The sequence below is a fragment of the Limanda limanda genome, chromosome 21 (assembly GCF_963576545.1).
Source record: "Limanda limanda chromosome 21, fLimLim1.1, whole genome shotgun sequence".
Lineage (NCBI taxonomy): Eukaryota > Metazoa > Chordata > Actinopteri > Pleuronectiformes > Pleuronectidae > Limanda > Limanda limanda.
Genome location: NC_083656.1, coordinates 14159378 through 14168304, shown reverse-complemented (window position 1 = coordinate 14168304; position 8927 = coordinate 14159378).

Here is an 8927-nt window from a genome sequence, read left to right as displayed (position 1 = left end):
CACCACTCATCAAAACAAATAAATAAAGAGAGGGAGTTTTAAATTAGCGTTACAGTAAACAGAAAGCGTTCACCTTAGCTTTGGCTGAATTTCACACTGGATTTTATTTTGCACAGAATAAGAACTGCAGGGTTTATCTTCCATTTTTTTTTCCTGTGGAGTTGTGTTAGAAATTAATTGAAGCACAATCTCACCAGGATAGACAGGAGGAATGTACCAATTAACTAAAATACTAATTACGCGATATGTTCTGTAGTCGGAAATGTGGTTAGTGTTGCCTCTCTGCTGCTCCCTCCCTCTTTCTGACAGTTTCATAGGCTTTGTGCTGCCGCTCGTAGCACCCAGGTTGACTGAACACAATCCCATTATCGGTGACAGTCAATTAAACATCTAAATGCCAAATTTTGAATGCTCGATGCTACGACACAGAGGGCAATTGAAGATCATTAGCCAGAGACTGATTGGTCCATCTGAGCCAGGGAGGGGAAGAATAACGGCTATGACAAATTATGAAGGAATATATTTGGGGTTAAATGGTCAAATCTTTGTTGGGCGGCATATCCAGAGATGTAGAGGAAACAGGTGACATACATGATGCGGCCTCCTTTTAGTCATAAACAATAATTAAAATCATGTTTTGAAAGACAGAGCTGGAGGTGATTTAAGCTGCTTTCAGACACGCACTGAACTCCAGATATTTTCCTGAAGTTATCCAGGTATAGTTCTGCGAGTCAGCTGATCTGGACAATACAGCAAGAAAATGTACAAAGACTTCACAGCAAGCAAGTGGGTGTGTTGATGATAATTCACACGACGGACAGAAAACTGAATACAAACAAAGGGAATACAAATATGTCAGGATGAACAAGTGCTGTCATACATGTAGACGCTGCTTGGGGAGATGTCACCTTGAACAGACAAGCTTTTGGAGAGAAGGTCTAATGCCGGTGCTGTATGCAGATTTTATACAGCATGTCCTTCTTGCTCTACCCACTCCACTCCTCACCTGAATGCGTCGGTGTCTAGAAACCGTGAGAGAGTTCGTGCTATGTTGTACGTTTCCAAATGTGGTCATTTATAACAAAGCATTTTCTCAGGGTTGTCTCCGTCCACTCTACAAAGTTTGAGAAGCATGTTCTTGACTCAAAATGACATCCATTATCAAATGCCAACATAGTGAGTGGATGGAAAAAGTATTTCGTGGCCACACTGAAATAGTTGTATCTCACAAGGTCGTCCTATACTGCCCACAAAGACGACTGGCGAGAAGAGCAGGAGTGAACAAGAGGAAGACAGAGAAATACAAGACTGAGAAGAATGGAAAAAAGGTCACATCAGCCATCCTTGGATCTGACTGTGTGTGTGTTTGCTTTCTTGAAAGGGAACTGTGGTGATCATTTCTGTCACATTGTCCAAGACACAGCAGGGAGCGAGGGAAAGGAGAGGAGAAATGGGGCGAAAAAAGAGAAACAAAAAAAAAATGGGAGAAGGAGTGTTTATTCTCTTTTTCTTCCCTCCTCAAGTCGGTCTTTTCCCTCCCTTTTTGTTCATTCAGTGGAGTTCGTGCTTCCGTGTGAGTGCATGTGTGTGCCTCTGTGTACACACACACACACACACACTGGCACACTTGAATCTTTTACTGATTACCTCACACACGTCTTTCTGGAGGGCTTTTAACGGCAGAGGATTATCAGGCAGCCGGAGCCTTTTAACCCTTTCTCTGCCCTCCCTGCTCCAAGCAGGCAGCTGACAAATGCTCCCATTGTGTTTCCAGCCACAAAGAATCAATATGCAACAGTGTATTAACCTTCATAACTAACAGATACAAAGGCTATATCGTGCATTAGGTGGATGAAGGACTTAAGTTCTGCGGCTTTAGTAGCGACAAACACAATATGAATGTATAAGTGAGTGTCCAGTACTTGCTTATTAACCTGCTTATCAACAAATTCCACAGAGGCTAACCTTAATTCATCATTAGTCACTATATTTTAATTTAGACATGAGCTGAACTCTGATATTTTCCTTAAAATTCATCACATGAAAATTCAAATGTCAGTCAGATGCCTCGGAAATGATCCTGCCAGCCCCTCAGTAATTTGTCCAAGTGAGCTCATGTAAGGATACAACAGGTAAATGCCAACATGAGTGGCCGTGTTGATAATGTTTCAACCACCCAATGGACAAAAAAAAAAAGAGAAAGGGAAGAATGCAAATATCTCAGGATGAAAAAGCTGTGCCATAGACTTAGAAGAGGACGTCAACTTGGAGAGACAAAGAGATTCAGGAGCTTTTGGCGATACGGCCCAGTGTCGATGTGGTAGTATAGTTTATTGTGTCTGAGGGTCGAGGAAGACGCTCAAGGCCTCTGTGCTAGCTCGCATGTGTGCCATCTCTGAGGTGGTCGAGTGTTTGTCTCCTCTCCCTCCCCTCCTCGTGTTTTCCTCTGTTTTATGTGTGTGTCCTGCCCATCCTCTCCCATTCAAGCCCCCGTTTACCATGACAATAGCTGCCTGCGGAGACCCTCTCCTATGTACAACCCTGACCACCGCCGGCTACTGGCAGGGGCCTATTCACTACTGCAACCCACCCCAGACCATAAAGAGCCTGGCAGGCCCGGCTATGCCCCCCTGTAAACAGCCAACATCACGCTTGTTGTGTCTGCTGGGTGTATACTACCAGGGAAAGGAGACTGGATGGTGGAGCTGTTGGGTTTATGTACTTGGTTTTATCAGGGGAGAAAGGGGAGGGGTTTGGTTTTATGTACCCAATTGGAGAGTTGCAGTTTGAATGGACAGGAAAACTGTTAAGGACAAATTGTTTGGTGTTTAACTTGTGAGGAAGAATAAAGGAAATGGTGATTATGACCAGACTGTTTCAAGACCAGACATGGTAATAGTGTGTGAGAGTGAATCAGCATGTCCTGCTGGTATTTTTATTATTCATCCACCCTTGGAACGATTCTACAAAGGCCTGATATTAGATGCTGTTTCCACAAATATGCTTAAAACTGTTTCATCCCCTCTTGAACAATAGCCGGGCACTGATAGGAATGCATAACCATTAGAAATCATTTGGTTTTCCTTACTAAAATAATGAAGCCAACTCTATATCTGTTCAACTTACATTTTCGAGTAAAATGAGCAGTAACGAAAGTCATCCATGCCCACAGACTCTAGAGATGATTCTACTCAGAAGACTGCATACCTCCACCAAGGTTCAACAATTCACTAAATCCAGATTTCAATTTGGATTTTCACAAAATTAACAAAATTTAAAAAGTATAATGTTCCTGTGATCCAGCTCTACACCTTATTTAATGGAAATCGGTTGAGTAGTTTTTGCGTAATCATTTGCTAACATAGACGAAAACATAACCTTAACCATACAATGATACTCAGGAGAACACAAACCTCTACCAAGGCCAAACAGTATCCTTATATCCAACATGCGCACCAAATTCCAAACCCTAGATATCAGTCGTCTAAATGTGCCTGATTTCTTCATCAAGATCCACAAATTATTCCCTGGCAAATAAGTCACAATATCATTTAAAGACCCTATCTCGCAATCTTATAGAAACTGATTTATAAAAAAATGCATAAATCCGCCCCTTGATTCACACCAAAATGTTATGGGTTCTCTCTTTGCCTACATCCAATCCTTTCACCAAGTATCTTGCAAAGTTTTGCGTAACCCTGCTAACAAATAAGCCAATCAACCAGAACTCAAAGATGGACAGGGGCGAAAAACCCGACCTTCTTGGCGGAGATAAAAATAACGCCGCCACAAAATCTTGCACCCCTCACTTTGCCGTTGGCTAGAGGTCAGACGGGTCAGTAGGCGAGTGCAGCCTCTTTATCAGAAGCCACAAATGATTGGCCTCTTCTGAAGAGCCACATTTTCTCAAAAAATCAGTAATTTTGTTAGGTCTCCATTTGATTGGAGGAGAGGGTGTGTTCGTGTGAGTGAATGTGTGTGTGTTTGTGTGTGTGTGTTTGTGTGTGTGCATGCCTCAGACCTTGGGAGGGCTGGCTGTGCAAGTCCAAACTTGCCCTGGCGATGCCACAAAGCCTGTCAGAAATGAAAGATGACGGCTGCACGGAGCCAAGAAAGCAGAGGAGGATATTCAGTAGTGATTCTTATGAGAACAAATACACCCATACCCAACCGCCGCACAAAAGCTGTGACATACGATACGGCCACACTTCTTAGCATTTCTTTCTGTTATAATGTAAGTGCCTCTATCGCTTCATTGCACGCACACAAACACACACAACCACACACACACACACAGACGAGGAAACAAAGAGTGAGCTGCTAATCTTGAGAAAGAGCTGCATCCAACCACTATTGACGCAGGTGATCCACAGTAAACACATTGGAGAGTTTGAGATTAAACAGCTGACAAGTGCAGGTTGTGTATGTAGCAGAGTGTGTGTGTTCTCTCCACCTCACACAAAAGACACACCTACACAGATAAAACAGGATCACCACAACAGGCTTAAGTGGAGTTTACAAATGTCTAGTGATAAGCAGCGAGAGGAAAGAGTTTTCACCTTAATCCTTTTATACGTATTGACAGAAGCTGTTGCAGGGGTAATGATCTATCCGAGGCGCGGGGTCGCCTGTGGAATTTTCCACTGGTTGCACCCGGCAAACACAGGACTTCCCCCTCACGCACCAAGTTCTTCCATCGACTCACTCGACACTGATTCCTCTCAGTTATCAGATGATGGGGATTAGCTGATTGCAGAAGTTCAAGATCAATTTTTCGAACTCCGAGTGAAAATGGCCTCATTCACAGAGGATGGAAGACCAGTCAATACTGTAGCCCATCAACACGGGCATTTTCAAACAAGTTTCAGCAATATCAAGTCAGGGAGAAAATTGCACTTTATATGGACGTTGATGATAGTGTTTAGTCCGGGCGCACATGGTTCCTCCTTAGACGCTGATTTGGTTGTCAAATTGTATCTCGGACGAGGGAGGCTCTGATTCGCTGCTCTGGGAGTATAATGGAGGAGGTTGAGGAGAGAAAGAGATGACATGTGAAGACATTTGGTAAAGTGGAATTGCTGTGATTGAGGATGATTTGCATCGGGACCAGGCAGGATGTGTTACATATCTAAAAGAGGCAAACGTGTTGTGTCTGATTTTGTGGAATCATTGTGTTGTGTACTTCGAAATGTGAAGCAAACTTTTTTCAAATAGAGTCAAACTAAAGAATAGATCAATAGGTGTTCTCACAAGTTCAAACAAGAGCCCAAAAAATCGGAGTCCCACTGTATCTGTGACGTCTTGGATGAGCGATAACAGGAAATGAAAGATAAACTTATTGTCCCTTTGGTCACCTAGAGTTGTACGATAATACCTCTGGTCAGAGGCGTTGGCTTTTGCCTTTCAAATATGAAGCAGGATATTATCCGGGTCAGCTCACAACAGGAATATGTCTGGAACATTCAGGAGAGGCAGGAAATAGCATAAAAATGTCATTATAATTCCATTTGAAATTCACGATTTGTTTGCAGCAAATCGGCACTGGCTCTATCTTCATCAGCGTCTCTTATGTGTATGGCAACTCTTTTTCATCATAAGATATTTGTATATATATATATATTTCCTTCAGTTTGCATCCATTACATGCTACAGACTCTCTTACTTGGAATTTTCCGTACCTTTGGCTGCTGTGTTCCTATATGGGCTCACCTGGACACTTTCCAGGCATTTCTATAGGGGGGGGGGGGGGGGTGGCAGTAAATGTTCTGGAAATGTGGGATACAACGGACTCGGACATTTGCGTTCTCACACACAGTCGATCGGGATAATTTCAGGAAAATGTCTGGAGTTCAGTGCATGTCCGAGAGCTGCTGGAGTCAGTTGCCCTGTTACAAAATGTTGCTTTGCATTCGGTCACCACCATAACAATGAGATCCTATTTCATGGTCGTCTTGACGGAGAAAACGCTGATGATTGACCAACAAAAAATGTGCCTCCGCCATGCTCAGGGAAGTGGAACACTATGTCCTGCTGTGAGTTGGGTTAATATTATTTATTTTGGGGAGGGAGGACATTTGTTTTGTGTTTGCATATTTGCGTCAGTTAATGATTTGAACAGTTGCAGGATATGTCATGCTGTATTAGTTTCAGCCCGATGGAGTTCTATTTGAACATCTACTCCTGGAGTTTGTTCAGGTCATGCAGAGAAGATCCCCGCAACAAATTCAGGTGGTTACCATGAGGAGACATCAAGGAATGTGAGTGTGTTTGTTCTTGCAAACAGACAGTCAGCTGGGAGTGAGCTGTTCGTCATGCTGCCTTTCACCACCAGCACTTTCTATCATTACTCAAGTTGCCAATATCCCCCAGTTTTAAGACGGCTCCCCGAGCATGAAGTGCTTAAAGTATCAAAGGAAAAACTACTCATGATATCCCCTCGTCCCCAAGTATTAAATAATAATTAGACAACAATTGGTGAATTCATTTAAGTTGCATTTGCTGTTGTAGTCGGTTTTTATTTAATCTGTAACAACACAACATATTGTCCGAATTGATTATGTACTTAATTTGTTAGACCTTAATTTAGCAAAGTATAATACAATATTAACCTGTGAATTGGAAAGAATAAATATAAATTTGCTTGAAATTGATAAACAGGTTGCAGCTAAAAACATTACCAGGGTACATGTGTAAAATAATGAAAACCATTAGGTGCGTATTGTCATGTATTGTTAAACGTTAAAGTTATCTTAAAAGTTAATTTGAAATAAAGTCCCCAAGTATTAAATTACAATTAGACTACAATTGTTGAATTCGTTTAAGTTGCATTTGCTGTTGTAGTCGGTCAAGCTGGAGCAAATTTGTATTTAATCTGTAACAACACAACATATTGTCCGAATTGATTATGTACTTAATTTGTTAGACCTTAATTTAGCAAAGTATAATACAATATTAACCTCTGAATTGTAAAGAATAGATATAAATTAGCTTGAAATTCAAAAACAGGTTGTAGCTAAAAATATTACCAGGCTACATGAGTAAAATAACACTTTACCAGTGTACATGATTTGTAAAACTTTAAAGTTTACTTAAAATATAGAAGCAAATCTGGATTAAAAAAGCTGCACAATAATTGTGGTGTCACATTTACTGTGTGTGTGTTTGTGTGTGTGTGTGTGTGTGTGTGTGTGTGTGTGTGTGTGTGTGTGTGTGTGTGTGTGTGTTTCCTTCTCATAGACCTGTGCTGAGTCACCGTGGCCGGTCGCACCATCTCGACTGACTGGGCCGCCCCTGGCTTTGGACAGGCCCAGACTTGCCTTGTACAATGATTAGTCCTGCTTGTCTTACACCGGACACAATGACCCCCCCCCCCCCCCGTACAGCTCGGCATCCTTATTGACCCATCGCTGAGGAGTGGGGACAGAACGTCTCACTGCGAACAATAAGAATGCAATGCGGAACAGCCACTTTCTACTGATGACTGTAAAGTATATGTGTATACCATTGGCAATAAGATGTGCTCACTCACTTTCTCTCCACACTGTAAAGTTCAAATGTTAAATTGGGCTAATCTCATATTCTGATTAGGATATAATTGGACTTGTTTTGAGTGTGTTCTTTCTAGTGACAACTTCAGTCTTCCATATAAATATTCATTATAAAGTTAAAAATGTTATAGTGCAAGAATCAACCTCTGCAGTAAATCATTTCCACCTGACTTGAGGAACTTAGATCTGTGAGGAATTTAAAAGAGAGAAACTGCTTTCAGACATACACTGAATACACTGTCACATCACATTCTAGAAACCGTAACTACAATCAGATGTGTTGTATGTAGAAATGGTCAATCCATTTTGTTGACTCAACTGTCCATCGTCACCCCCTTCTATTTATTTTATTTTCACATTCTTTGTCTCCACACACATTATAGAAATCCTCCTTTGTAACTTTGTGTTTCCATTTAATTGCACGGTACAAGACTTTTGTTATTTTATCTGATCTCTTCTGATGTGGGCTCTCAAAATGTGGGTTATACCTTAGGTGAGTTTATCTCTGTACAGCTGCAGAAATAGGTTTGTGGTCTTTAATTAAAATGATGCTAGAACAAGTGATGTGAAGGAAAAACAATTGCATAACTTAGCAGACACACTTGAACTAAGTCAAAGCTGAGCAGAGAACATGAAGAGAACAATCAGTGTTGTGTACCAGTAAGTCGACTCTTTCTTTTTGTAAGTGAACTCATCATCTCCCCTTTCTCTCTTTTTAACCTGCAACAAGAAGCAGCAACGTGTGACTTCAGCCTCTGAGCAGAGCGGTTTCAAACCATCAACGTGTTCCCACAAGATCTCATGACTTCATTTAGTTCATATATTTATGAATCAGAGAGTCTGGATATTGTTTTCTATTTGTTTAAATAAGTTTATCAAATGTCCAAAGTAAATTACTGTGGACATTTTCTGCGAGAAACAGCAGGAAATCATTCAGCTGGTTCACCCCGAGCGATTGGGAAGATGCAAACTTGGAAACACAACGAGATCCGAGAGCTTTCGGTGATGAGGGCCGACGCTGGTTTCCATGCACTGTTTACAAAAACATGTGATTTCCACAGCGGAATTGATACAGTACACCAGCCCTCACCTTAACGCTCTGGAGAGTTCTGGGTTGTTGTGATTGTGTCTGAGTGGAGAAAGTTTCTATCATTAGATGATGGTCTTTTAATTGACTGACTATTTTCCCCTTTTATGAATATTAAAATTAGGGAGGCTGTATGTCTCACCAATTCTATGACATGGTTAAATCATACACATACGTTTGTGATTCCATCCAGTGGCCCTGTTGTGGAATATCATTTATGTAAACTAAACACTAGGGGACCTAACACTGATCCCTGAGGGATACCCAGCTTACACTTTATTTTATCAGACATC